This window comes from Sinocyclocheilus grahami, unplaced genomic scaffold (assembly GCF_001515645.1).
Source record: "Sinocyclocheilus grahami isolate Dianchi unplaced genomic scaffold, SAMN03320097.WGS_v1.1 scaffold222.1, whole genome shotgun sequence".
Taxonomy (NCBI): Eukaryota; Metazoa; Chordata; class Actinopteri; order Cypriniformes; family Cyprinidae; genus Sinocyclocheilus; species Sinocyclocheilus grahami.
This window is the reverse complement of record NW_015505401.1, coordinates 3664537-3670462: the sequence shown is the minus strand read 5'-3', so window position 1 is coordinate 3670462 and position 5926 is coordinate 3664537.

Below are 5926 nucleotides of genomic sequence, written 5' to 3'. Positions count from 1 at the left end.
GAGTAGACTACAATGCCGGCCGTTATGACTCACAGACTGTATGTACGTTTTTTTATATTTAAAGAATTTGCCACTGACGATTCAAACGCGAGTTTTGAGCAGTGTAGAGTAGCATTTGTAGTTTGTCATTTCTCCGATCACAAATGCAGACATGGTTTTAACGCATAAAAAGACAGTATAAATCATTATAATCCGTAATTATGTCCCCACTGGATGCAACAAATGCCTCATTTATAATGGGTTTTAATGTTTTTGTCTCATCGCTCCGGCCGGGACAAGGCATTACAATATGGCAAGTGGCGTAACATTTCCATTACACGTTTGAGGTATTCGGCCAATCACAACGCATTGGATAGCTGACCAATCAGAGCACACCTCGCTTTTCAGACCGATGAGCATTGTAAAAATCGACGCATTTCAGAAAGGCGGGGCATAGAGGAGAAACAATAATGTACAGTATGTGGAAAATAATGTGTTTTTTAACCTTAAACCGCATAAACACATTTTATTACACCAAATACACAAAATAATGTTATTTTTAGCAACATTATATGACCCCTTTAATTTTTACAAGTCAGTGGATGATCTTCTTTCTTTTGAACTGAAATGGTGTAGCAAAGGAGCATTGTGCTCTGTTTTTGAAGGTGAATTGTTTTTTGCAAATTTCCTGTGATTGTATTATTTTTGTACAATGTGATCTATATTTTGTGAACTTGTTTATTGTCCATTTGTAATAAAGAGCTATTCAAATTCAATTCTCTCTTTCTCTCTCTCTCTCTCTTTCTCCTTACTGTCAAGTTTCGCTTCTGAGACGAGCGATCACATCGTTCTGCTCCCGACTACACTACTGAGAGAAGAAGACTGAACGAGTTCAGCGCGCTCTTGGAGAGCTCTTCGTGTTGGCGGTATGGCGCTTCAGCGGTGGTGGTTTCCCGTGTCGAGTGGGTTGCACACATTAGGCTGCACTGCCCCTTGTTTGTGTTGCAGGTAATCATCTCTCCTGTGCGCCTCAGTACGCCAAAAGAGCTTTTTCCCTAAAAGAGCAATTTCGGGTGCGTCTTTTTAAAGACGACGTTGCGTGGCAAACTTGACGTTACATCTTTGTAAACACGATGTGGGTCTTGCTATTGACAACGTATCACCCGGGCGTTTCTGGATGCGGTCGTTACCTGGCGCTGGATGATGGTCACGATCGCTGCCTCACGTGCCTGGGCATGTATGAGGTGGCGTTTGTGGATGAGTCATCTTCTCATTGCGGGAAGATGATCATCTCGGAGTTGCGGGCCAAACTCCGTTTCCTTAAGGGGCGGAGTTCCGTTGCCTCTTCCTCGATCTAGTTCTCCTCATGGCGGCAGCCAGGCGGGGGCTACTTTAGGCAGTTGCGCGGGTGGTCTGAGGCACTCCGCAGCCAGTTGAGCTGCCAATGGAACGTGCTGGGCCCTCTACAAGGAGCGAACCAGCCGTATCCTTAGGCGCTCCTCCCGACGACCGGATGTCGATCGCTGCATCGGAGGGTGAGCCGGAGCTTTCTGGAGAGGAGGATTCGGCTGCGCTGCTCACCTCCGAGACTGTAGCAATGCCTGAATCGGATCCGGAAATAACGGCTATGCTTTCCCGGGCCACCGTAGGGGTAGGGGTAGGGCTCGAGTGGAGACTTCCACCGTGTCCCGAGCCGTCAATTTTGGATGATTGGTTCTTCGGGGTGGTCCGCGCTGGTTCTCAGCGCCCCGCCTCGGTGCTTTTCTTCCCGGAAGTGCATGAGGGGCTCACCAGGTCATGGATGGAACGTCGATGGTGGTGCAGCTAGGGGGGTATGCATGGGTCCCCCCGGTGGAGCGGTCGGTTGCGATGCAAGTGTGTCCTAATAACGCCTCCCCCCGGCAGGGCGAACCGTGCCTCCCCTCCCAGGTCTGTAGGTACTCGACTGGCCAGCAATGCTTATACGGCCTGTGGAGAAGCTGCTTCCGCCTTATACGCTACGGCGTTACTGCAGGTTCTTCAGGCTAAGGCGGAGCTGGGCATAGGCAGGCCGCCCCACCTGTCCGGGCCCCTGTCAAATCTGGCGGTGAGCAAAAGAGCAAGAGGCTATGCTTGACGGGCAACCCAGACAGGGAGGAAGCTGCTCTCAGGGAATGGTGAAGGCACCTCTCCCTCCCCCGGAGGAGGGCTGGGTGGAGAATCTGGAAAATCTCAACGAAAGAGCGGTTTTCTCTGTCCCTGGGTCCCGGGAGGGTACGGAGAGTCGTGGACGTACCAACACCGGACCACGCTCATCCTCCTCCTTCGCCAGCTGGCAGCAGTGGGCAGTTCGAGAAAGTCAACGAAGGCCCTACTCACGCCTCACGCAGGAATGTGCTGAGTCAGTGGTGAACTGCTTGAATACATTCAAGAGCAGGGTGGTGGTCCCACTGAAACAATTTTCCCCTTTGCCCCTAGAACAAGCGAGCTCATTCAACTAGAGTGTTGCATCCTCCTGGGCGCTGGCTCGTGGTGCCTTGCTGGCAGATATCTGTAGAGATGCGGGCTGGGCGACCCCTAACACGTCCGCTAGATTCTATAGCCTTCGTGTGGAGCCAGTATCCTCCTGTGTTCTCAGATTCTCATCAGGTCTCGTCTATGGCATGTGTGTGTCACCAGCCAGCCTGTACATGGAAATTACCTTTATGTGGATTAATTAAAGACTGTTTGACTTCATCATCATCTTTGTGCGGGTTCATTTTGACACCATTACGTGACAGAAGACCCGACCTTACAATAAGAAAAACCGGCGGGATTTACCTCTGTTTATTAATTTTTTTTGTCAGTGTTTTTTTTCTCAGTTTCTGATGGATTTCATAGCACAATTAACTACTTTGGCCCGGAGTGGCCGGCGCTTTAAGGACTACACACTGCATTTTTGTCATCCTGCCATCCGCTCATCATTGGATGACAAGACATTCAAATCTTTCTATTGGATCGGGGCAAACTATGAACATCCAGTAGACCTCCCAGAGGACTTTGCTGGAGGGAGTCTGTGATCAGGTGTCTGGAGAGTGTCTATCTCCGATCCACACCACAGCCGGACCTACAGCCCAGCCAAGTGTCACCCCACTGCACGGAGAGTCAGTGCCTACCGTGATCGAAGAGCCATCGCTGAGAGGAGCGATAGAGCTGAGGATTGCCCGAGAGCCAGAGCCTCAATCGTCTGACCAGGTGTGTGAGCCAGCAATGAACGCTATGGTGGAAAATACAGTGGAGAGCGGGGAAGCTGAGGAAAGCCCTGTCCACTGCACCACCGCTGAGGGTGAACTAACACTGGAAAGTTTGCCCCGTAGCTTCCTGTAGTAAAAAAAAAAGAAGGTATTTGCACTCTTAAAGAATGTATTTTGTGTTCACTAATGCACATGCCTTCTTGGAACAATTGGCTGTCATGAGACAAAAATATTTTGATGACTTCCTGTTTGTTGCTGCCGTGTGGTTTGAGTTTGAGCTCCGTCAAGTTAATTCTTTGTCGTCCCATTTTTTATCTTAAAATCAATTTTATACACCATCCTTTTTCAGTTCTATAACGTGTGAATATATCCCCTATCGTATTCTACAACAAAAACAATCAGAGCGCCTTGTTAGCACTAGTTCTATTTTTGACTTCCGAGTCCGCTATTAGCATATAGCCCGCTAGCATTGCCAGCGGGGTTGACGCTAATCTCGCTTACACTAATACTCTATCGCCGCTGTCGCCTCTGGCTTGCTTAGTTGGGGACACTTTATTTCCGGCCATATCATTGACATGATTGCAAAGATATTATTTAAATTGAGCTGGATGTTGACATCACTGAATTCAATGATGAACTGTCTTTAACTGAAAAATTAGTGTTTACTATTGTCATTTTGCATTATTGACACTATTTTCCTAATTAATGCTGTTCAGTTGCTTTGACACAATCTGTATTGTTAAAAGCGCTATATAAATAAAGGTGACTTGACTTGACTTGACTAAAGAGTCATCTAAACTCTAAACGCCAAGTGGGTGGACTTTACAGACTGGATTAGGAATAGGTTTTGGGTTAGAATAAGTTGACATGTACTTCCATAGTTACTTAGAGTCAGTAGAAATTGTGCTTGGGGATCATCAAAATAAAGCAGTGTTAGCAGATATTAAGACCGTCTACTAACACTCTAATGACTGGCATTTGGCATGTAGTTGCAAAGTTATTTATAGTTACTAGAATGTCTAAGTATGTGTTACCATATTTTTATTCTCTAAATCTAACACACAAAAACCTTTCTGAATCGTTACATTTTCATTAGGATACAATTTGCTACATTGGCTAGTTCAACCCAGTCTCTTGAGTATTCAAGACTATAATTTTACTATAATTCAGTAAGGTGTATGTGACAGTACGGTGTCTCGTCCATTTTACACATTATGAATGGGGATGGAAATTGCTATGATAAGTTTTGTGAAAAATACAATATTATTTGTACTCAGGAATCATATGTGTCTTTGTTGAAAGCTGTTCCTGCTGGTTTGGTTAAAGGTGCATTGTGTTATTTACCTTGTGATACCCAGTGGTGGACGAAGTACACAAATCAAGTACTTGAGTAAAAGTACAAATCCGTATAATAAAATATTACTCCAGTAAAAGTAAAAGTACTCAGTTTTCAATTTTACAATTGAAAGTACAAAAGTACTTGATTTTTTATGTACTTAAGTAAAAAGTAACGATAGATGAATGTTTATTTTGCAGTTTTATATAGGCTACTTTTATCATTTAATTTTATATTAGCATATATTTTTTTATAATCCTACCGCTCAAAAAAACTGGGATTTTCCCAAAATAACCAATAAGGAAATAATGAATATAATAAGGAAAATATAATTAGATTTTCATAATGATTTTTTTCTTCTCAAACCTTGTCTGTGGTGTAAAAACACCCCTGGCCAAATGCACCCAGAGGGCATCACTTCCCACTTTGATAATTACTGCAGTTACCATGTTCTGAACATCACATCCTTTCTTTATCCCTCAGATGTAATCTATCTAGGTGGTTGAATAAAAATAGTTGGACTTAATTTTTTTTTTAATTACCTCAGTTTAGCACCAGCAGGCTCATTAGCTAGACAGTTAGCATCAGCTAACATTGACTTATTTTCAGCATGGTTATGAATAAACATTTATATTTGTCTACTCGTCTAGTTGATCCAGATACATAGTAACTTAGGCTATGTAGGATCTATGTCTCACAACAGACCCACCTACAGGATGGAGACACGCATCAAACCCTCACGTTCCAAAAATTTTTCCCCTCTTTCCCTCTCTCTCACTACAATTCCTTTCCCCTCTAGTCCCCTCATCAGGGAACTCCCTTAGCTCAACTTTAAATACAGGTCCCGAAACTAGGATTGACTCCTTTCACCAAAAGTTTTATTGTTGTCGTAAATCGTGGAAACCGATGGCTAGTCAACACCCCAGGGCGTACGGCTACCCTCACCTACGATCAACACGACACCGCCATGCGCATTATCCTGCCCAATCAAACTTTATGGATCAATGTCCCTAAGGGCTCAATCCTCCATATTGACGATTTAGCATTGTATCACCTTACCGATGACGAGTATAAGGCCGAACTCGAAATCTCACCCTCCTTCAAACAGCATTCCTTCGTCCTCGATCCAGAACTGGAAGAAAGGATCAAGGAGGAAGGAACGCAACTTATTGAGTTGACTCCTGTTGATACGGCTTTAAAAGCTGTAGCTCGCCTGCCGCCCGCTGGCGCGCTAATCATTCGGTCTTGGTCTGCCGCTGACACAGCGCTTTGCATTTCTACTTTCGTAGGACACATTGTGACTCTGACACTTGCCTTCCTCCTCCACAAGCGAGTGAACGCCGTTCAAGAGTCTTTCAACAAATGCACGTCCGGCGTCCCGCGCATGTTCCGACGTGAT